The 25390-nt window shown below is 36.4% G+C and overlaps 1 protein-coding gene across 3 annotated transcripts in view; it reads left to right on the plus strand.

Annotated features, from left to right (window-relative positions):
- The window catches only part of Sema3a (semaphorin 3A), a 289957-nt gene that overhangs the window by 219975 nt on the left and 44592 nt on the right, over nt 1–25390 (plus strand). The window lies entirely within an intron of this gene.

Below are 25390 nucleotides of genomic sequence, written 5' to 3' on the forward strand. Positions count from 1 at the left end.
GCACATTCTCTAAAGATTCAAGTTTCTCCACAGGATGCATTTTTAGAAAAATAAAACCAAGAAACATGACTTCAAATAAACTACAAGAGCGCAGATTAATATTGGAACCAGAAACCCAGTTTTGAATTGCCTGTAAAACACTTTTAATAAACAGTTTTAATTCTAACATGGTTGAAAACATAAACCATGTCAGAAGTCCAATTGAATTTTTCTTTAATAAGTAAAGAAATGAATAGCCTATTTTATATAATCTCAGAATTTTTCATGATTTCATTTTGCATTGTTTCAGCGGTTTTTAGGAAATGAGTGTATTTTTCTGACCATTGGAGGAAAGCTTCTGCATCAACCTGGCTTTGTGGTTGTATGAGAAGATGCCACATCCAGAAGCTGAAAATTCATTTAGTTAAAACAACCAAACAAACAAAATAACAAAACCAACAACAACAGAAATAACAAAGCAAAACAGAGACAACCAATTGGAGGACCCTTTACTGGGGAATGCTGCCCTTAGTTCCTGGTCTAGGAACTAGCAGAGAGCTTCCTCTTCAATGATTACATGCCTCTTGGTGTAAGTCCTTGTGAGGTCTTGTTTGGGCACTCATGTTGAGATGTTATGACTGTAGCTTCCCTGGCACACTGTGGAGATGCAATCTCATAGTGAGATCTTGTTCTTCAGACCCTTACAATGTTTCCATCCTCTCTTTTTAGGGTGATGCTCCCTGAGTCTTATATGGAGTAGTGTTATAGACAGATCAGTTGGGGGTGAACTAGATTTAAAATCATACATACAAGTAACATTATCATTATTCTGACTGAGCACATTGTATTTTTATATTTAGTAATACACACACACATATAAAAATAAAATTGGTGATATACATAACCAATTTAAAAAGAAGTCAGAGGCCATAAATTTGGAAGAGATCAAGGACGGGGGGTGAGGGAAGAGTATGGGAGGACTAAGGTACATGAGGGTCAGGAAGAAAGAGAAAGGAGAAAATAATTTAATTTCAATTTTTATTTTAAAATGTTTAAAAAGAGACAGCAAAGTCCTTTTAAATATCTGAAGCCTATATGAATGCGGTGGCAAAGATTCAGCCTTTCTTAATTTTGATCCACATCTTCAGATATTTTCCTTCATTTTCTCAGCTGGCAAAGCTGGGCTGGCAGAGTGCAATATCAGGAATAAGATGTCCATACATTTATTGTTAAATTTGAATAGTTGGTTATATTTGTGCCTGAATATGCCTTTATAATCACCTATTATGTATTCTCAAGAACTGATTACCAGAAATATGTATCTACGAAATAGTATATATTTCACAATGGTATAATCTGTTTAATAAATAAATATATACTATAAAATTTTTCTAGTCTTTAAGGGATGAAAATTCACCAAAATCACTAAGCATGATTTTTTTTTTAAAGAAGTAAATGTTACCAAATAGCAACCTCATCAATTCCCATCACCAAAACTACATTAGTATAAGAAGTATTCTTACTTTGAAGCAGTTTTCCTTGAATAAATCAATAAAGATGAATAATTATTTACAGTAAAACTTAACACTCTATCATAAATATGCCAGAGAATTGATTTTTATTTTCAATCCTTTATAAAAACATACCTAACTAAAACTTTTAAGATATGCTATTTTAATATTTTGAATGATAGTCTAAAAAATACTGTTCTCAGATTTGGTATATTGCTCAATTTTGAGTCACTTATTGACAAGCTAATAGAACATTGAGACTAGAAAACAAGGTAAACAGTGTTATGCTCACTGAAAATACTCAAATTTTTAACAAAAATTGCCTGAAACAAGACGAGATAATAGCTTAGAAACTTCTTGAAAGCCCACTTCCTTTTCTCGCTCATTTGTCCACCTCTCTCTCCCTCTTGATACACCCTCAGTTCGATGAACACTGCTCCTGTCTGCCCCAATTTCCTCTTCCAATGTCACTCACTGCATTCGGAGCCTGGTGGGCGTCAATAGGGATTTACCGCTGACTCGGTAATCTGGGTCTTCTGTGCAGAGGCAACAAGAAGAGATTTACCCGGAGAAGTAGATACCAGGACAATGCCTGTAACCATGGTGTGACTAGCCTCCCTGACAAGGCTCTCAAAAGCTTTCCCTCTGTGAGGACAGAAGCCGGTTTGCAAATTAATTAGTTTCTGGCGGCAGCTTGATTGTTGACCCAGGGTTTGTAGAGTGGAAAAACAATCAGATTAGTGTGCTCAGGGTAAAAGACCAGCGCATACTTGCGTGTGGCTTGCTCAGCTTTTGAAGCTATGAATGAAGTGAAACAAATTCCCTTCTGAGAACTAGGCAGAGGTTAAGTATGATGAGCCTGGAGATCCCCAACAGCAGGGGCTGGGGAATTAACCAATTTTAGCTGGAGGAGGGGAACCGATGCCATCGAATATTAATGGCGTGGGCAGTTACACAAGAAACGGCTACTTATTACATTCTAATCATCATAAATATGAGGAATAATTTTACAATAATATTGAATATTGTGTGTAAGCTTGACACAAATAATTTAAGAAAAGAGATCAGAAGCTTTCGAAGTAGAAGGTATTTATTAGAAGCAAGACGATCTGATGATACCCAAATGAAAAAAAAGCTGTAAAATAACCTGTTTTTCAAGGTTAATAAAATATACACTTACCCTACTATTACTTGAGGAATAATCTTTAGGCATCTTTTTTTTTTTTTTTTTTTTTTTTTTTTTGGTTTTTCGAGACAGGGTTTCTCTATGTAGCTTTGCGCCTTTCCTGGAACTCACTTGGTAGCCCAGGCTGGCCTCGAACTCACAGAGATCTGTCTGCCTCTGCCTCCAAAGTGCTGGGATTAAAGGCGTGCACCACCACCACCCGGCATCTTTAGGCATCTTATAAAAATTAATCAAAGAAATAAGTCAAATAAATATTAACTTAGAAGATATATATTCTATTTATTTTTATTCATTTTAGTCCAGATAATTATGCCTAAAAAATTATAGGCATAAAAATATCATAAACAAAAATTCTAAATGAAATGTTTGATAATTAAATTTTATTTTAATCAATATGTATTATATCTTTTTTTTATAATTTACCTAACATTTTAAGCCATGTATAATTTCCTTTTCCTAATAGGAACTATAGGTATCTCCCTAAACACCATGCTATTTCACACCTATTACACTGCTTTTCCATGTGAAAAATTTACATCTTAATTTAAAACACATTAAATCCAGGCTGTCTGCCAAATCCTTTATTATATAATTCTAGAGCCTTTTTAATATTAAATGTTACCATAATCAACTCAAATGCGGTTGATGATACTCAATTTTGCTCTTTTTTTTTAAAACTTTACCACTATCCCAATGGATTTTAAACATTCCAATTGTGAACCCTGGAACACGTAAAGGCATACTTGTACTTATCACAAGCCATATCACCCAGCTGCTTAGTTCTGGGTGCATGAAGTAAGAAGTTCTTAATGTAGCTGCCTCGAGAGTCCTGCAGGTAAACTATGTTAGTATATAGCAGAGCCCCCCATAATTCCCCATGTGAATATGGGAAGAATTCCCTCTATGTCTTCTATGTACATGTGTTTTATAAAAAAAGGTTTAGCAATATTCCATGTTGTTTTTCTGACACTGCGTGAAATAGTCTATGTGGGTACCTAGAGACGAATGTGGTATTACAGAAATGCTACAGTACGGTACCTCTGCGGACACACTCTACACCCCTCACACAGCACAGAAGACTGTCTCAGGCATCATTGCTTTTCTTGATCTCTCACACGATTCTGTTGTATTTGATAACTACTTTTGTTATATGAAGCACTTAGTGAGTTAGAGAGCAGTGAATATTTTGCCTTAAAAAATAAACAATAAAATCATATTGTATTTAACAACATTATCAGGTAATTTTTTAAAAAGCAAGGATAAACTTAAGAACAAATGTTTTCTTAATATTAGTTTAGCTCTAGTATGTACAGTACTTACTACATAACTGCACCATTAAAATTATAGTCATTGATCATTGTCTAGTATGGGAAGACAGCAACTGCCTGCATAACTCTAGGAAAACTGTCTTTGTTGCTTCCATGTACTTTAACTTTTAGAGGTATCCATCCTTAAGACTTAGAGTGCGGTGAAGATAGGGAGTTTCTCAAGATGCTGTTTCACCTGTGCCTTAGACAGCAAGGTGCCAGCTGCATAAACTATGCCCCAATGTCCCTTCCTCTTTAAAACAGCAATCAACCAACCAACCAACCAACGGTACCTTCTTCATTTTCATGTTATGAAGGTTGTAGATGAATTAAATTATATAATGCATTTGGAAAAGTGACCATGGTCATCAAACACAAACAAAAACAACAAAATTCAGTTGATGCTAATTGGTTTCAGAGAACTAGGGTAATTTCCTATTGTACACTTTGTAAGCTACCCCATGAACTACCTATTTCAGGGAAAGCAGTGGAAGATACTTAAACCAATGCCTTTTCCTTAGACTGAGTCTGTAGGATTTCTTTTCAATGATGCCCACACATTCTCGTGAAAATCAATCAACCACCCTTTACCTTCCGAGGAAAAGATCTTGAAACTGTTTACCTGACAATACTACTAAGGAATGTTTGTGTATATTAGGTGCTCTTACAAGGAGTATGTCAAGGTGTAATGTTTGAGTAGCCACGTGAGTGAATGAATTAGACAGGCCTCTTTTCTCCCAAGTTCTTAGCAGTACATTGCTTATCCGATGGACCTTTTGTGTCATACATATGTGGAGCATTTGAAATAGTATACATCTGATATTCTGATTATTTATAAGATGTTAAGAAACAAGGATATCCTTTTGAATGTGAATTATAAATTCTTAGAGTAATTTAGTAAATCAAATGGACACAATATTCTTCATTAGAAGCATGCTCTTCATTATTTAGCATGATGATTTGTTAAATAATGACTATTTTTGGATTTAATGAAGGCTGACAGCATAAGGAATCCATCTAAATGGTGCCTCTTCAATATGTGTGTAAATTTGTCTACATTCATGTAAGCCAAAATACTCTCTTTTGTTCATTTAGTGGCTAATTATAAAGGATTCTAGGGCTTCCACATCAAAGAGAGCTACCCCTTTTATATATCCATAAAATTCTAACAAGAATTTTTCTTTTGGGATCCACAGAGCCTCTTTAGCTTACCATATAATATTATTTACATTATTATACAGGTTTTTTTTTTCAGCTTATATGCTGTTCTATGACCCATTTGGAAATCAGTGAACCTTTGTCTCATTTGTCCTAAAAGTTAAGCAGTTCCAAGGCTGATATCAAGCTAATGTCAAACTAACTATAGAGTTAGTGTAAATTCACGAAGAAAAAAAAAATGAACAAGTTATACCTATGTGCTAAAAGAAGAACCGAAATCAAACAACAATGAATAAATTTGTGACTTGGTGGCCCAAGTCCTTAATTCCAGCACCTAGTAACCTGGCAGAGGCATGTAGAATTTTTGACTCTGAGATAGGTACCAGCCTGGTCTCCATAGCTAGCTCTATACCATGTATGTATATGTTTTGTGTGTGTGTGTGTGTGTGTGTGTGTGTGTGTGTGTGTGTGTGTGTGTATGTGTGTGTGTGTGTGAGAGAGAGAGAGAGAGAGAGTGTGTATGTGTATGTATGGGAGAGTGTGTGTGTGTGTGTGTTTGTGTATGTGTGTGTGAGAGAGTGTATGTGTATGTATGGGAGAGTGTGTGTGTGAGTGTGTATGTGTATGTGTGTATGTGTGTGTGAGAGTGTATGTGTATGTATGGGAGAGTGTGTGTGTGAATGCGTATATGTGTGAGTGTGTATGTGTGTGAGTGTATGTGTGTGAGAGTGTGTGTGTGTGTGTGTATGCATATGAGTATATGAATTCTGAAGAAAGAAAATAAAGCATGCTGATTATCACAAAACCTTACTTTGTGTAAATTAAAGGATAATCTAATTATAATAACTATTCACATTATTGAATATTTTACAAGATTAAGAAGGATCAACAAGACAATCGATCAATTGCATTAAGAATTTGATCAATTATTGTTAGGTTTTTGTTGTTACCATATTGAATATTTTAACTAGGGGGAAACTGATATGCAAGCAAAATAATGCTATTTTCCAGGAAAAGCCTAAAGTACAATCTTCCTGCTGTTTTATTCCTCTTTATTTCCTTTTAAAAGTCAAGGAATAATACAATATCACACCCCTCACAGCTTATATAAAGATAAGAACAGGCTACTTTGGTCAAGCAGTGGTTGTCTAAATAATAAAAATTATAGTGTAATTGCCTTTTGAGGGCCTAAGTTGACCACGTAATCAGAAGTCTTAAACACTGGAATTGTATAATTTATTTCTATACTAGTACCTGCATTTATTTCCTTCCTTGTTCAGATGATAGTGACCCCATGTGTAGAAGGCCACTGGGATATTGTCTGGGGTGAGGAACACAGCAACAGGAAACAGAAGAAACGTTGGCAGGATGTTCAGCTCTCAGGCTGTGTTCTGTGGAGTACAGCTGTCGTTTGTGGTGATACTCTAAGGGAACATCAGAGAGCCAATAAGCCATGGCATGGAGGCTTGACAAATTTTGACCACAGTGGTCCTTGGTACTGATTTTATCATATTGGTTTTATATGAAAATGGGCTGCTTCTCCATGTATTTTGGTCCTGTCTAAAAATGACACATTAGTTGTCAAATCATTTTTCCTCTTAAAATCATATTCTATATTTAAAGTGTTAAGTCCATTTGCTAAAGAATATTCTGATACTAACAGCAAAAGGGAATTTCTTCTGACAACTCTTTTTTTTTAGTGTTGGGATTGAACCCAAGGCCAATTGTATGCAGGCACTCTACCACTGAGCTACAGTCCCCTCTCTGGGATAACTTTTTAACACAGTGGTAGAAACTGATAACTCAGTACTCTTCCAATTACTTGGGATGTTTAAATGGTTTCTAGGATGTGGGAGCATAAGAAAAAAATAAATTTTCTAAAGGACATCCCAATACTATTTTGAAAAACAAAAACAAAACAAAACAAAACAAAAAGAGTGAAAAAGAGATAGGAGAAAGGTTAAGAAATAATAATGTCTGATGGATCAGGACAATTTCCTAATCACACTTAATTCCTTGCCAAACAACTATAAAAAATGTATCATCAAATGAAATGTATATTATTAAAAGTTGAAATAAATACCAGTGAGCTATGATACAAAATCTTCTGAAGATTTAACCTCTAGATTTGTGATGTAATTTAGGTTTAATATACACTTAAGGATTTTTTCACAGTGTTAGAGATAGTGAAAATTTATTGGGGTATGTCTTAATTCCCAAGGCTTCTCAGATTGTCATTTATAACTGGCCATATGGTTGTCAGTAAAAAACAATTAAGATACTATGTAATATGATATTTTAGAGGTAAAAGAATTGCATTATTAATAGGAAGTTAGGAACAGATATTTTGACAGAGATTAACCTATCCATTTCAGTTACTGTTTATTAATTTTTAATGAGTATCTTCAGTTTCCTGGAGCTCAGGCTCATCTCTTTCAACAGTATTTCTGTTTATCTGCATATAATTAGGTTTATTGCCTTAATTACTAGCACAGGCTATTTCCCCCAATTCTTTTCACTATTGTTCTTTTCTGTATCCTTCTAGAATACCTAGTTACTACCATAGTTGTTATGAACGTTATGAATGTTATAAAAATAATTTGTTATAAGTAAATGCTCATATTTGTTTAGGCACCAGGGTGTTTCTCTGGGTGACTTCTATTTTCTGCTTGCAGTGTGTACTCACTAGGGACTAAGACTATAAGACTATAAGTAGGAGGAATCCCAGCTTTCCAGGACAACATACACAGAGAGTGAAGAACCCTAGAAATGCTTGGCCCCTTTGTGAGGTCATAGACATGTATTTCCAAAATGCCTTTGTACCTAAAAGACACTATGGTCCATAGAGTAAAGGAGATTTACTTTCTAGTGAAACAATTTCTTTATCCATGTGATTTTCAGAATCTCAAATGAACATCAGAAATTCAAACTAAAGGTTTTACCATCAAATAATGCAAAGGCATGTGGCTTATGAGCAAGGCTAATACATATCCAAATATCCATAGTTATTTCTTAGAAAGCATGTTTAAGAGATAGTTTAAAATGAAGAGAAACTGCAAATTGGTTTTATTTGAAGAAAATATGGGAATCAGCTGGAAGCAGTGATATCATATATATATCTCAGTAATATCTTATATATATGTAAGTATTATTTCACTGATAAATAATCCTGACCATTAAAAAAAAACTAATGAAAGCCAGAGAAAAATTGTAACACAACAAAGATATTGCTTCATAGAAAGAAATGGAGGAAAATGGTAAATATCATTCTTTTCCATTCAACAGAAGGTCAATAATTGGTGTTTGCACTGTTAAAGAAAATTTAGCCCTTTCTGTATCTGGCTTTAAAATCAACAAATAAAACATAAATGAGTGAGTCATAGCCAACATTCGTAGCTGTAGACACAGAGAATTTTCTAAGTATATAAGTGTTTCATTTAGCTGTACAGCTTTAATTGTTATATTAAACTGAGTGTTTATTAAGGGATGAAGGAAAGTTAAAATAATATGCCATGACTTCATTTCTTGTAACTTCAAAATCATAAGAGACTAAGCATAGTTTATTAGTTTCAGAACCATTATATACTAATTGGTAGTTTCTATCATGAAATTATTACATACCAATGGTTATTGGAAGTTTCCACCATTAAGGAATCAAAAAATACAGTCAGTTCCCATTATTTGGGGACTTGTTATATAAATCTGCAAGATATATTTATGTTTTATCTATCTTTTGTTTTTATTTAATCTCTAACCTCTTATATTAATGTCAGTAATACCTTACAAAATATTATTTTTTATAATAAAGAATTTTATTTTTCATTGTCACCTTTTACCAACTAATGTCTACATCTTATCATATTGCTTAAGAATTTATTATAATTAATATGAGATAGTATTATAAAAGGTAATGGAGTATTGATTAGAAATGATAATTACTGATGTTTTCAATATTTTTTCATGGGTTAATGTAAAAATAAATCTATTAAAAAGCAATTTTAAATTATGTTTAATCTATATTAAAGACATTAAGTGTTATTTCTTACCGGTATTAAAATACAGTGAGGGGAACTTTTATTTATTTAAAATAAAGTTGGTGGTATCAGGTTTAGGGAACACATTTATTATTCAAGATAAAGTGTCCATAGAAACAAATCTCTATTAGAAATCCAAACAGGAAAAGAAAAAGAAATAGAGCTGGTGGGATATCTTCACTGGACAAAGATGGAAAGATCATCAGCGTCAGTGGCAAGCGTAAAATAAATCCATCATTTTATTCCTACTGTTGTACTCGAGGCCATCACACTGTCTGCTGAAAGTTTCAGCAACTGAATGTGCTGATGTTTTAAGAGTTGGATCTGTGTAGAGAAATAATGGAAATGATGTGCTGTAGAAACCCTCTATAGCCTAATGTTTATTAACTTGTAGCGGGCTTCCTCTGAGATCTCCCTCTCCTCCTTAAGCCCTGTAGAGTACTTTAAGTGATAAAAAATAGTGAAACCTTTGAGGGAAGGAATAACCTGCTTTGAGTGGTAAAGATCAAGTCCTTGCATACTGGACTTGAATCCTGTTGGGTTTCTTAGGATTACTTATTGTAGTTTTATGTTATAAACTATATTGTCATATGATTTATTAATATTCTATAATGTGCATAGTCCTGATATTTTCAAAGATAGTACAGAGGAAATACTTATTAGGTTACATATAGATTTTTCTGAATAAATAATAAAGTAACACACTTCTTCTGTCCTCCAGTGGTTCACAAAACAAAGAACGACCTTACCTGTACATATCTTAAATCACTGAAAACTTAACTTGAAAAACACATTGCTACTAAATGTATGCCCCTTGGACATATATATTAACAATATATGTCTCCTGGGGAACGTGTTAAAGGGAGAGTTTCACAGATCATACAGAATAACTAAATGAGAATATGTACTCTATTAAAGATCCTACATTAAGTGTTACAATGGAACGAACCAAATTACCACAATATGTTATATTATTTATTATTAAAGAAGACATATAAAATATGTGATATCTCAGGTTTTATAAACCAAAAATATGGCAGGAGTGGATTTTCCAGCAATAATCATTTAAGACCCACACTGCTTGAAGCATTCCACCAAGAATTAAAACACTTTCGAACATTTTATGATAGCCCACATCTTCCCCGACGGTGCCTTTAAATTAATTTAAATTAACTATCTTCTATCTGATTCCATCAAAATTTTGCCAGAAATAATATTTTCTTTTAAGTAATAAAATAAGTGAAACAACAGTAACAATATTTTTAAAAATCTAGGCAAGGTTTTAGTGTAGAAAATATAATAAATTCTAAATATAAAGCCACAAATTATAAATATGAGGTTACAACTTAAAACTCTTGTACCATGATATTACATCTCAAATCATATTTGTGCTGTGTGATGTTAAATATATTCGCTCAAAAAGTGGCATGCCCTATATCAAAACACAAACATTTCAAAATTGCATAAATACAACTAACATTGTCTTACTATTTAATTTACATTGATAAGATATGAAATTTTAAAAGTAATAATGTATTTTAAATAATTAAGAACAGTACAAAAAAACTAGGAAAGTACAAAGTGTACTTAGTGTGAAACTTGAATTATTGTTTCTGAAGAAAAAACAAGATCTTTCAGATTAAACAGGGCATGAAATAATAGTTTTCTACAAAATCAAATCACTTAAAAAATTGTGCTATAAGTGGTCTGCTTTTCTGCCTTCAATTTCTTTCACTATCTAACTAGGTATTTTTTAAGAATCAAAACTATTATTGCCTCTTAAGAACAAAGCCACAGAAACTCTTAATTACAATGCAGTTAAACGTGTTTCTGCTAAGATTCTGACTTCCCAGTCTTTTTTAAAACTGCCCAGAAAATGATAAAAGTGCTGCACCATCTCTGGTGCTGTGATCAGGATAATTACGTTCTAGCCATAAGAACACTCAAGCTATTACAAAGTCGCCAGCGAACGTGTCAAATGCAAGTTGACCTAAATCTCTCCTGGTTTCTGGATCATTACTTCATGTGATGAAGCAAGCCACATTCTCTTGTGGGTATCTCCTTCTTCATAGGCATGGGCTCCAGCATGTAGGAAGGCAAGATCCCCTGCCAGTGTCGAAATATTTAATGAACCCAGAGACTGCTGGCTGCCATGGGAAAAGGGTAAAAAACCAAAAGAATAGCTTCTCCATCTGTCATGAAACAGCCTTTACATTTTCATAGAGAAAACCATTTTAGTGAATACATATTCAGAAAGGTTTTAGCTAATAATTATTAGAATGATGTGGGAAGTAGGCTTTATTAATGAAACTGTGGCTCAAAATGCCATATTTGCCATATGACTTACTTCCAGGGAAAAGAAACGGTCGAAATTAACTACATGTCTGTTCTTTAGGTGGCTTACCTTGGCACTTACTGCTTGTCTTGCTTACTTATTCTACATACTCACAGTGGGCCACAGTTTCCCTTTACCAAAGAGTTTGTCAGTGGATCATGTAGAAGATAGATGATCAATAAACTTGTATGATACTATTATGGAAGATGTTAGAACACAGCCAAAAATGGAAGAGATTTAAGCTATTCAGGTTATATGCACCTATACTATTAAGAATGACAGGGCTGGATAAAAACAAAAGCTAAGAATAAATATACTAATAAGCTCCTGAGAGTCTAAGTGCAAGTATGAAATGAATTCTTACATGGCAAGGATGGTTCTAGAATATGAAACCTCTTCAATTAAATATCAAAAAAGAAAACATATGTATGTTATCTTTTGTTTAATGTTTAAAGACAGGATGATTTTTTTTCTGGTTGGTTTGAACACATTAACTAAGAGTAGATAAAAATGTCTTAATATGATATGAAGAAATAATGAACTAAAATTCAAATTCTTAGTGCATGAAGGGAGACTGTTAATCCAAGTGGAAATATTAGAATTATAAAGATACATACATGTACCCAGGGAGCACCTCAGCCTTTGGGGGTCTCTAGTCTCAGTCTCAGGAGTGAGTGAAGTATGCCAGAAGGGAGTGAAAGGGGGTGCTCATGTGTTTTCCTTCCTTCTCAGTGGGGTTTAAACCACAAATGTACTCTATCTTCTTGTGTGTTGTCTGTTCTGTGTGTGTGTGTGTGTGTGTGTGTGTGTGTGTTTTAGTTCCTTAATTAATCATGGACACTTAGAAAAAATAAATCACACACATACTCATTTAAAAAAGCGAAGCAAGCACACTGTCTAAAACTGTGATGGATTCTCTGGCAAAGGGAAGAAAAACGTGCTTTCATTTCAAATGAGGTGAGTTAGAAACGGCCATGTTTCTTGAAACTCTACCAATTTTCCTTTAAGGGATAGTTTTGATGTTTTCATTGGTTAAGAACAATTATATGAATTACCTCCTATCATGGGGGCTTTCTAAACAGGAAGCTCAGTTCACAGGAGTAAAGGTTTGCCAATAAGTTTTCCCTCAAGTTCAAATAATTTTTCATCTTAGTTTATAAAAACATATTTACTTTGTGACTTTGGACCCCATTGACGGCACAATTTTGCCTTTAAAACAAAATGTATTTTATTCATTTTCAAATGACATATAAGAACATGATTATATTTTCCCCAAAACATTCTTAATATTATGTAAATTTTGGAGAGTATAAAATATGACTTAAATCTTTGAAATCCTTAGGTGAAATAAAAATGAATGCCCAAAAGGAATATGAGTGTGCCTACAAACTGTGCCATACTTTAATTTTTTTCTTCCTAGAGAAGACTTACTGCATTAAATTCTATTTTAGTTGATCAAATGGCTGAACGATCTAATCTAATCACACACTACATTATACTCACCATAACTCAAAAGCTCAGCAAGAATGCAGAAGCATGATTGAGGACAAGTGAGAACACTCATAACAGGAGTTTAGTTATTGAAGGTCTAGTACATTTGTACATATTGCAGCTTCCTGCAGGTAAGAAGGCACAGAATTAGAGAAAAGCCAATAAACACTATAGGTGAGGTCCCTGGGTTAAGTACAAAGTTATCAAAATATTTCTCTCCATCTTTAGCACTATAAACCACAGATGTCTGAATGATTGCACACAACATTCTTGAAAATGTCAGCCATCACATTTCACTCACACAAGCTGAGCCTGGGAAAACCCACTCCAAAATCCTAGGACTAGAAGCATAATTATATCGTTTCCACAAACTGTTGAAGAGTTACTTGGCTTATAACTAGTTAGTATCAAAAAAAAAATCCATACAAGATGAGAGGAGAGAAGCACAGAGCACAGTTTAAAAGAAAATAACTGCCAGGTATCAAAAAAAATTTAATAGTAGCATTTAAATTTTTAATCTCAACTTTGGTATTTCCATTTTAATACTCCAAGAATTCTTAAACCCTGTCTTGTGCTCAGGCTGGTGATCCTGCAGTTTCCTGTGTTCACTATAATGGGAAAATAATTTGATGACAATCTGACAAGAATAAGTCAGTTAACAGATTTAACATTAAAAATAAACACTACAATTCTTATTGTTTAAAAAATAACCCTCCAAATGTTATGCATCACTAATTTATTTTTGAACTGATTTGAGCACCTGGCAAGTTACAGTATGCAAGTGTGCCTGTTTAAGGACCAGGGACATAGTTCAGTGGTAGAACAAATGTGTAGTATGTGAAGCCCCAAGTTCAGTACCCAACGCCATGACCATTTTTATATAAATAGATCATGTTAAGACAACAGTGTTTAAGCAAAGATTAAGTGTTGAGTTCTTTTATTTTATGTTCATTGATGTTTTGCCTGCATGTATGTCTGTGTGAGGGTGTCAGATCCCATAGAACTGGAGTTACAGGTAGGTGTGAGCTGCCCTGTGGGTGTGGGACATTGAACCTTGGTCCTTTGGAAGAGCAGCCAGTGCTCATAACCTCTGAGCCATGACTCCAGACCCTTAAGTGATGTTCTTGGCAAATGCTTACTTACATTATTGGAATCTGCTGATTATGTTCTAGTTAAAAGCTGAATCAAAACCATAAAGATAGAAAATTAAATTATATTGTTCAATACTCATTATGATTAATTTGCATATTCAATCTTCTTAATTTTATCTTAATCTTTATATGTCTTAAATTCACTTTTTCTGAAGGTCGAAAATAAAATGCTATTTTTTGTCTCAGGAGTCATATAACATTTATTTTCTAATGTGTCAATATGAGAATGACAAGTAGAAAAAGAAAGAATTTTGCTTTCAAACAACATAGGCTTCTACCTCTATTTCTACAGATCTGGAGTTAATTCTGTATCCTGTGTCTGCCCATCCACTAGACTCCATTCAACAATAATCTTTCCTTTTTAAACTGAAGTCAAAGTAGTTTTAGTACTTCTAAATTTTTGTGAGATAAAATTTCCATGCAGTGAGTTATCGAAATTTAAGTTAATGCCACACATAATGTTGGTAAATAATATGCCTTTGTGGTAATTTTATGATTAATTTTCTGGAAGTGCCAGGTAATATTATTGTCCTACCAAAAACTGTGTCAAGGAGGATGTTAAACATAGGGTGGGTATAAATCTGGTGGGCACAAATGGTGATGAAGTATTATCAATGTGAGAGATAATACTTTTATTCTGATTAAAAAATGTTTTAGCAGAATAAAAACATTACAAAACAACACTGATAGAAGAGCAGAAATGCATGAAACCAAATTAAGACACAAAAGACAGATATGACAGTTTCTAGAAGCACTTTCGAATTAAAATTCATAATGAGATGGCAGTCACCACCAAGGGGGAGCTGGCGTTATAGCGGGCTTCTGAGCTTTGCAGTGATGTGTTGGTAACGGGCCGCACAGGAGGAGCAGGTGGGAGGCAGGTGAAGAGGGTGAGTTATCCTCGAACGAACATCCACACACCTGATCAAGCGCAGTTGACAGTCCTGCTAAGTCACAGCTGAACAGCCCGGGAAGTGGGGTTACGTCACAGATCCAAAAGGACTGTGGAGAAAAGGAAAGGGCATGTCATCCAGTGTACAGTGAGTCTGAATTACTTTCTTCCTCAAAATTCTTACATTTCATTTCACACCAAAGTGATATGTAATCCTTCACAATTTTCCTACACACATATGTAACTTTGCTCACATCAAATGTAACTTAAAAACAAACAATGCAAGAAAGACAGGTAAGTGTATTTACTATATACATTAGTTTTTGACCAGTAACCATCCAATGATACAGTGGTCCGGTAGACATGATTTGTCTAAGAACCTATTTATTTAAGGTCTATCCCTGCAAATGAGGTTTTGATTCTTCTAAGCCACTGGTCTTGTCCATGTTAGAATGGACAATGATACCCACACAGTCCTACCTAGCTTCTGAAAACATAAAAATTTTAATGTTTTCCCTTTTCATGGCTACCTCAGTTTTGTTGCTTTTGTTTGTTTTGTTTTAATTTGTTTTGTTTTAAAGGGGTTGAGGTGAGGGATTCTGCTCGCTTTTGTGTGTGACTTCAATCTTCCACTACCCATTTCAAGAATACTTTTGTCAACTTCAATAAAGTTCTTCTTAAGTCGATTCTGTTGGGGAAACCAGGGTTTAATAATGAAACAGAAGTAAAATGAGGTAACAATAAAGTTGCTCCTTAGATCACAGCAACATTTATCAAGCACACTTGTATTAGTTCCACTAGGCTGTTTAATCATTGCAATATCTCCATATTTCCACTTTAAGAAGGAAATTTCAAGACAGACACTGAGTTAATCAGCATGATTACCACCATGCCATTTTTCCACTAGCAAACAAGTGAAGGCAGGCCACTGACTTTAAGGCAGTTGTACAATAGTGTTCAATAGAGTATCTTAAAATAAAACCTTTAAGAACAAGGGCAGATTAAGGCTGGATGGTGATCCTTGCCCTAGAGAGCTAAGTAAAGAAGCACAATGCTCACCACTGTAAATGCTAATGTAGCATAAGAGGACAGAAAATACAGAAATGAAGAAAAAATGCACTTGGAGAATTTGTGGAAAGTGGTTTTGGAAGTAGGAAATGGACATTCAAAACATTGTCACAATTTACAGTAGAGGAGAACTAAAGAATGAAGAATCCTGGACTCTGGGACGCTAGGGCAGGAGGGCGCCAGGGAGTTTTGAAGGGAGTTGAAACTAGAGGTGTAGTTGGGTAGTGGACAATTGAAGGACACTTGATGAAGTCTACATTTTTCAGTCCAGGAAAAGCTTCACAGTCTGTGCGTGTTTGCAAACATGCTGTGTCGACATTGTGTAATGGTGAGTGGGGAGAAGAGTGATTGGAAGAGTGTGAGCTTGGCAGAGGGTGGACCAGCATGTTTCGAAAAGTGGGTGGTTTCCATAGGATGTGGGAATTAACAGAAAAGATACTCCCTTCCTCCAAAAATGAATTAACAGAAAAGATACTCCCTTCCTCCAAAAAGGCATCAAGGAAGAAATGGATGAAAGTGGAGAATAAAGGTGAAGGTGGAAAACTATTCTTTCCTCCATGACAGTATTCATAAGAGAAATAAGGTGATTAATGTGATTTGACACATATGGCTGAAGGCATGATCTCCACAGTTATGGTTTTGATAACTTCACATGTTTATGCTAATAAGTCCAATACCCCAAAGGCCTTTTTACTTCCTCTGCTGTAATTTCCCTTCAGATGAAGAATGCTGCAGACATCTGCACTGGTTATGACCATTCAGTTCAAATAGTCCTAATGAGGTATAGTAGAAAGCAGTAAGCCAGCCCACAGCTTTTCATAATGTCTACAAGTCTCTTAATTCCTAGAGCACAGCCATTAGCTTTAATGTGTAACATGGAGCTCACGATAGAACAAGAGGTGCAGACGGTTGATGAGGCTTGAGGCAGGAAAAAGGCCTTGGCCCTGTTCGTGTTCTGTCAATTACTAGCTTGTACTTTGACATCTTTGGGATCTTAGTCTCTTTCAGAGTGAGGGTATATCCAAATGATGTCCATTCCACACAGGAAGCTTTGCAATCAACAGTACCCGTTGCTTTCATTTACTTTCTTTCTCACTTTCTTCTGATAATCGTCCCTTCTCTTGCCGTGATGTGGCTGGTCTTAGAACGTTCTTGGGGTTAAACTATTCCAAGGACTGCTCACAGCTACCCAGCCAGCTCAGCCTCAAAACTTATTCCAGGCCTGTTCCTTGGCAGCCAGATGCCTCTCTATTCCCCAGCCAAAAATGATATATCTACTTTGCTTATGCTGTTAGCAAGGAATGTGGGATGACCTTAAGCTACATGCCTTGCATTCTCAATGTTCTGGGCCTTGTTCCTGGACTGTTGGTTCTTTGGGACTTTTGTTTGCCCTTTTGGGCAAAGCTACAGGAAGAAAGAGGTCACTTTTGCCTGCTATTCTGGTTGCTGGCTGTCATCTCTGATGACTTTTCCCTTTTACCAACTTCTCAGCTAGTAACTTGGTAAATGTTTTGATTTCAGAGGCTTCGGTACTGGAAACAATGGAGTTTTACTCATTAGAGAATTTACAATGAGTCTTGACTCTTCTCAGTGCTCCTAACAGGTTTATAGCTTCCTTATCAGCCCGTGTCTAATTCAGCTTGCTTTGCTAGCTGTAAAAGTTTATGCTACCATTAACTTTTAAACATTTATACTTTATAGGATATTACAGAGTTTTATAAACACTGCTATAAATTAATAACCACTAGCAGTTTTGAAAGCCCATGGGATGCTTTAGACAGACACATGTAGAATCACATTATCCCCTTTTATATTCTCCAAACATTCCTCAGTGGTAGCTACTTTGTGACATTTTTGGAAACTGAGTCTAGATGACATTAACTCACATTTCATTCTTGGATAGGGAGCAAGTCCCCATATTTAATTCAGGCTGGACTGTGACAGGTTTTGTAGCCTAGGTTAGTCTTGAACTCATGATACTCTTGCCTCAACCTCTGAAATGTTGATACTTTAAGTCTACAGCACCATGCATGGCCCTATTTGATATTTCTTAAACTTTAGTGAGTTTAAAATAGGCCTGGTTTCTACCTATTTTTGCTTAACTTCTATCACAGAAGAGCATCTTAGTGTCATAGTGTCTCAGTGTCAGAGCCTCATGGTGTCTGAATGTCAGTGGGATCACATTTTAAATTTTAGGAAAACAGGAGTGCACATTTATGTGTCAGTAACTAAATCCTCACATTCCTTTTTGAAGATGGGCCCCCACTGATTGAGAGAGCTGTGTGTCTTGGGTTTTTTCTTTTCTCTGCAGGCGTGTTATATTCCTGCTGCTCTGCTCAGACCCATTGACATACTTTCACTGGAAGTGTCTAAGTGTTCCTTGATGCATCACTCACAAGGCCTGGTGGTACTTTTGCAAGGGAGATCAAACGCACTAATCCCATCCCTTTATGCCCAAGAGTTATGTAAAGTTTAAATCCTAGAAAATACCCAATAACTTTCTTTTAAATGCACAGATACTCTGAAACTCTAATAACATTTACATACATTTAATTCATTTTCAGAAAAGAAAAAAATCTATCCTGGCCCTAGTTCATGGGACTTGTTGGTTGAGGGGAAAAGTCCAGCCAAATGCTGGCCAAAGTGTGGACATACTTAGGATCCAAATTGATTCTTATGCTGAGAGCAGCAGAAATGTTCATTATTTAAATCAGCTAGAGCTTTCACATGAATCATAAAGGTAACACAGCACGTGGCCTGTGCCAAGTTGTCATTTTCATTAAGTGTGAGATTGCACCTGAAGGACAGCTTAATTTGCAGCTGCTAAAAATATTTCAACAGAGTGGTACTGTTACAAGTGGCAGGTGGTGCCAAACGTGAATTTTGCAAGAACTGCCATCTGTGGGATGAGATATGGAAGAATGTCAAGGGGGTGGTGAAGGAGATAAAGATGAAGAGAAAACACTCTTGTATTTATTCAGCATTTATTGCAATTATCGAGACTAAAGATTCCATGCTTCACAAACCAGCCCTGGCCCAAGATTAATAAATCAGATTATTTATTTAGCTTCTACCCTGTGCCCAGGGCATTGCAAAAAGTACCACAGTATCTGTAAAGACAAAGTCTTATCGCCAGAGGCATGCCATTTAAGCTACCCAAATGAGAGAATGTGTTCTAATTCTGTTTACCTTTTCATGGTGTTTATATTGAAGTTTTGTGCTGGTTTGATTCATACACTTTGATCTCATTTGAATGGATCTTGCCATCTTCTTTTGATGTTTCTGTTTCAATACACATTTACATCAACTTCCTGCTTCACATCCCAAGAAATTACTCTGAGGTGTGTGAGGGTGCCAATTTCTTTAAACCTTATCACCTGGAATTTTGCAAACTTCACAGAATAAAGAACATGTAAACGAAAAGTAACTAGTGAAGCTACAGTTTTGCATTACTAAGAGAACTTTTTATTTATGTTTGTTAGTTTTAATGGATTTGGCCACAGTGAAATCAAAAATTCCTATCTGAGAAATGGAAATTCACATTTTCCTTTTGGCTTTAGTAGTTTACAGGACACAGACTTAAAAAGAAAACCAACAAGTTGGCTAATGTTTTCCCTTCTGTCTCTTTTGATGGGAGCAGTTGGGCAGTAGCTTTCTTTTGTGGATACTGTGAAAAGTCTTAGATTTCTAAGGAGAGTTCACAAAGTAGCGAAGCAGGCCCATTGAGAGGATCTCCGTAAATGCTGGCCTTAGAGGAGTTGGTGGCAAGGCAAGTTGTTGAAATTCTTGCTCATCCACAGGACAATGGCAATCTCTGGCCGCAACATGTGTGTTGTTTTTAGCTCATAGAACACAGGAATATGTTTTGGGTTATTTTAATCTTATTGATGAAATCTAATTTTGAAAAAAATGACAAACAGAAAATTAATTTTACTTCATTAATTGTTTAATGCAGATCAAAGAGAAAAAGCTTTTCCTAGCTTCAAAGAACATTCACAAACTCTCAAAAGAGCGTTTTGAAAACTCATTATTGGGTAATAACTTTTCAAAGTAGTTTCAGTTAAAGAAGCATGAATACTTTTATACCCCAAATACTAAACCATTTGAATCAAGAATGAGTTTGTGCCATGAAAATAACTTAAGCAAGTCATGTTAAGAAGAAAGGAACCCATTTGTAGTGGCACATGCTCTTAGGACATGCTACAGACAGAGGCAGTAATATCATGAGTTCAAGGCCAACCTTGAGTAATCATAAAGATGACTCAGCAAATTTAAGGTGTCTGCCACCAAGTCTGCCAATCAAAACAAAATCCATGGGACCCCCTCATGTTTGAACATGAGAAGCTACTCTGACAAGTTGTCCTCTGACCTCCCCTAACATAAATACAAATGCAGTTTTAGAAAGGACGGACATATGATTCCTTCTTTTAATTCATTTTACTTGCAGAAATTCACTCACTCATTCACCAAATCACTTACTTACCTTTTTAACTATATACTGTTTTCCAAACAATATTCAGCCACAAAGGAAAAAAGAATAGGAGCAACTAAAAAGAAGGAGAAAGAAAACCAGTGATGAGAAAAGAGGTTTAGATGCTAATTGTAGTAAATGCCTCAGGTGCTAGAGAATGGATTTGCATACTGTCCTGGTCACTGTTCCATTGTCATGAAGAGACACCAGAACCATGGAAACTATTACAAGAGAAAGCATTTGACTTGATCTTGCTTACAGCTGCAGAGGTTTATTCCATTATCAACATGGCAAGAAGCATGGCGGTGTCCAAGCAGTTGCTGGGGCAGTAGCTGAGTACTACATGCTGATCCACAAGCAGAGAGGGGCTCTGAGTTTGGCATGAGCTTTTGAAACCTCAAAGCTCACCCCCAATGACACACTTCCTCCAACAAGGCCACATCTCTAAGTCCTGTTAATCTTTTCAATAGTGTCACTCCCCACTGACTAAGAGTTCAAATATATGAGCCTAGTTGTTGTTGTTTTATTCTTTTTCTCTTTTATCTCTTTGCTCCTTGGGGGCCCACTACCCAGCTCCCAAATAAATCACATATGGAGGCTTATTCTTAATTATAAGTGCCCAGCCTTAGCTTGGCTTATTTCTATCCAGCTTCTCTTAACTTATCCCGTCTTCCTTTTGCCTCTGGGCTTTTTCCTTTTCTTACTTCTGTAATCTTCCTTTCACTCTTACTCTGTGGCTGGCTGTGTGGCCGGTGGCTGACTCCTAGCATCCTCCTCTCCTTGTTCTCTTGCTCTTTCTTCTTTACTTTCAAATTTCTCTTTCTATTTGTTCTCTCTCCCTGCCAGCCCCACCTATCCTTTCTCCTGCCTTGCTATTGGCCATTCAGGTAATTTAGACAAGGGAACTAACACAGCTTCACAGAGTTAAACAAATGCAACGTAAAGGAATGCAACACATTTTTCCATCATTAAACAAATGTTCCACAGCATAAACAAATGTAACACATCTTAAAATAATATTCTACAACACCTATTGGGTTCATTCTTATTCAAACCACCACACATATTGAAAGGTATGAGACAGTACAGCCGTTTCAGGAGAACATGAGACTGAATGCAGGGAAAATAAATTAAATGTGTGTTCCAGGAGAGAAGCGTCAAGAGTATGAGCTTTGGGGCAGTGCTCTGGGAAAGATTCAAAAGATGCTGAGGCAGTGAACCCTTCTTATATAGAGAAGCTAACCAGAGAGAATTGGAAATACTAGATAAGTGCCCATGATAACTATAAAAATGAGAATCATGGGGAACTCAATGCTAACAAATGGGCAAGAGCAAATGTTACTTTGTTATCATTTCATTATCATGCAAACAACACAGCTGGGAATGACATTGGTGAGGTGTGGCCTGGGGTAGTGAACAAGTTCATTGAAATAACACTGAAAGGAAAATGTGCTCCATTGTGTTAGAAAGAGCTGTCGAGCTTAATTTGTGGGCAACATTTATTGTCGTCGTTTCTTTTCTGCATCAGGCACAACGTGACTAATGTAACTGGCAGCATTTGCCACTTCTCTCTTAGGCACAACACTTATAGTCAAAATTTTTATCTAAAGCAGGGCGGTGGTGGCGCACGCCTTTAATCCCAGCCCTCTGGAGGCAGAGGCAGGTCTCTTTGAGTTGGAGTCTAACCTGGGCTACAGAGTGAGTTCCAGGAAAGGTTCCAAAGCTATACAGAAAAACTGTCTCAAAAAAAATTTTTTTTTTTACCTATCTCAAGTGTGTTTACTGATCACCTTCAGCTGTGTTATCACTGTCTCTGTGATACATACCACCGTCGTCTTGTCTCTGGCACCTGGGATTTGTCCTGTGGGATGCATACTATCGGTGAATGTGCGCTCATTCCTGTATCAAGATAGCTTAGAGGAAACAGAACAGAAGAATTAGATTATGCAGAGAACAGGGATAGATAGTAATGGGAACATAGATTATGTCATCAAAATTAAGGCTGTTAGGAAATGGGAGTGAAACAGTAGAGCGAAGAGTTTTAGGAATTCAGGAGGCAGAGGGGAGTTCTGGGGGAGGTGGAGAGCACATAGATAAAAATGACTATTTATATAAAGGCACTGGTGAGAGAACCAAGCATAAGGAGAAAAGCAGGAGGGCAGCAGCTTTGAGAGGAAAGTGCACCAGTGCCTTACAGGCCAGATAAAGCAATCTGCAATGCAATGTCCACAGAGAGTTTTACCCAGAAGCACAAAGTACAAAAATTGGATAGGAGAAGAAAAACATGTTGATATGGTTTGCTAACATTCGGGACTTTGAGAGTTTATGCATAAATATAATTAAAAATCCTGAAGTAATAGGGGAAAACTAGATGAGTTCATTTAAATGGTGGAAGGGGGGGGGAATCCAGAGAGAAGTTTAGAAAGTGTCTATGTTGAGGAATTTAAATAATGGGGGGCGGGGAGAAATTATGGTGTTAGATAACTAACAACTCAGTCTCAGTGTCAAGAACTAAGAAAAGCAAAGCAAGCTGAAGAAAACCCTGAACACGTTTTCTGTCAAGAGGTAAGCACAACCAAACATTTGATTGGATTGATCTCCTGGTGCCTAGAAAGTAAATGGTAGTGAAAGACGGAAAAGAACCGAGTGAGTGAAACTTGGGAAGCAGACGGGAAGTAGGGCCTCTGCTGTGGTCCTGTGTTTTGACGGACACGGGACATTCCAATGCTCTCTAAATCAACATCTGTGGATATGTTCCATTTTTAAGATAAAGAAATTTAAAAAGAAACTGAGTCAAAGAAAGGGTTGTTGAAGAGGAAAAGACGGAAAAACCCGTTGAGTCCCATCTCCAAAGTGACAACTTAGTTTCTTTCTACTTTAAATCCCTTGGCTTGGGGATGTAGGGTCTGTATTAGTTACTTCCTCTGTCACTATGATAAGACACCCAACTAGAGCAACCTGCGGGAGAACAGGTTTAATTGTTCATAAGTTAAGGGCTATCGTCCATGTCAGGGAAGGTCTGTGTTTAGAGTGAGAAGTGACAGAAAATGAGGGCAATCTGAAGGCTCTCTCCCCAGCAGTCCATTCCCTCCAGCTAGACTCAATGTGCTAAGGGTTCCTCTACACCCCAAATTGGCCCTGCAAGCTGGGGACCAAGTGTTGATGAGCTTGTGGGTAGCATTTTTATATCCCAACCACAACAAGGGCTCGACTCCACTCTACTTTAGCCAGGATCTTGCTGGTCATTTCACCATTCCCACTGCAAAGAGCTTCAAATGTGATCACTCTGCTTCCAATTATTTTTTTCATGATATGTGGGAAAAGGCATGAGTCTTTCGGTCACAGACGCACTAAACTGAGGCTATGTTCCTTCTCCTCTCCATTTGATCTTCCTTCATATATGCTCCCTTTCTGTAAAGTGGCTTTTCTTCATCCACTGGTTTAAGCCAGTTATTTAGAAGAGTATTTTTTAAATGAGGGACTCTGAAGATTGTTGAAACATTTCCTGCTATTATTAGTAGATTTTACATTGTTTGTCATTTCCACTTCTTCTCCTTCCTCCCAAATGACTTGATTTTTTATCACATTTTAAGGTGTAGTTTAAGCTCATAATTTATGGAATGAACAAAATGTGCTATTGCTGTAAATTTGGGTGGAGATGGAAGCAGGTTATAACAAATTTAAATAAAAGAGAGACAGAGAGACCGCCACATACACATTCACATGCAGATACACTTACATAGAGAGAGGGAAGGAAGGAGGGAGGGAGGGAGAGGGGGAGGAAGGGAGACAGACAGACAGACAGAATGAGAATGAGTCAGATGAAACAATCAATGGTGTTGGGGAAAACCTATATAATAGGATAAATAGAGAGAAACAGGGTTTCAGTGCTCTACCTAGTAATGTGATATTTGAAGACAGACCTGAGGAAAGAAGGATTTGTCGGATTTGAGCCTGCGGTTAGCTGAAGGCAGAGTTACGGGGAAGGACGGGCTCCCAACGGGACAGGTGGAGCAGAGCAGAACGTGTTGAGAACCAGGATTGGTGCTAGAATTGCTGTCCAGGAGGAGGTGGGGAGAAAAAGCCTGCAGAAGAAAATGTGTGTCAGTTAGCACAGGAAAGGTCACAGCCCCTGGTTATCCTAAGTGTTTTGATTTTATTGTTTAATGAGTGGTGAAGAGCATGGAGTGACTAGAGACAAAGGTGACGGAGCAGCGGCTCACTCTGGTTGCTGCATGAAGAAATATGGAAGGCAGCGAACCAGAGCAGATTGGTTGAGAAAGTGTAAATGATCTGCGTGAGCAGTGTGGGCCTTGGAGTTGTGATGGGAAGTGGTTATGCAGAGGGACATACTGCTAGACAGAACTCAGAATGCGGGAGCAGAGTCTCGGAGGGCACCCCATTTGGTCTGAGTAGTAAAATGATGTTGCCGTATTCTGGGTTGGGAACAGGAAAGTGAGTGGGAACATGCAGTTCTGCTGCTTTATATGAATTTCGCCTCTGCCCCCATCAAGCCTTTAATGAAGACAGGAAAGAACTAATTAATAAAATAAAGAGGAATAACCACATACAGCAACAAAGAACACTTGGTAACACTCAAGATTACAAAGGATTTTGATAATCAATAATTTATTTGTTCTAACACTGAACAAAATTAAATGGCATTTGTTGAGATAAATATAATTTATAATAAATTCATAATGGATAGACAGGCATTGGTGAAATGAGCTCAAAAAGTGAGTTAAGCAAGAAAATCCTACTGTCCTAGCACACAACAGAGAGGTCCAAAGAAAGTATAAATACACCC

The sequence above is a fragment of the Peromyscus leucopus genome, chromosome 3 (assembly GCF_004664715.2).
Source record: "Peromyscus leucopus breed LL Stock chromosome 3, UCI_PerLeu_2.1, whole genome shotgun sequence".
Classification (NCBI taxonomy): domain Eukaryota; kingdom Metazoa; phylum Chordata; class Mammalia; order Rodentia; family Cricetidae; genus Peromyscus; species Peromyscus leucopus.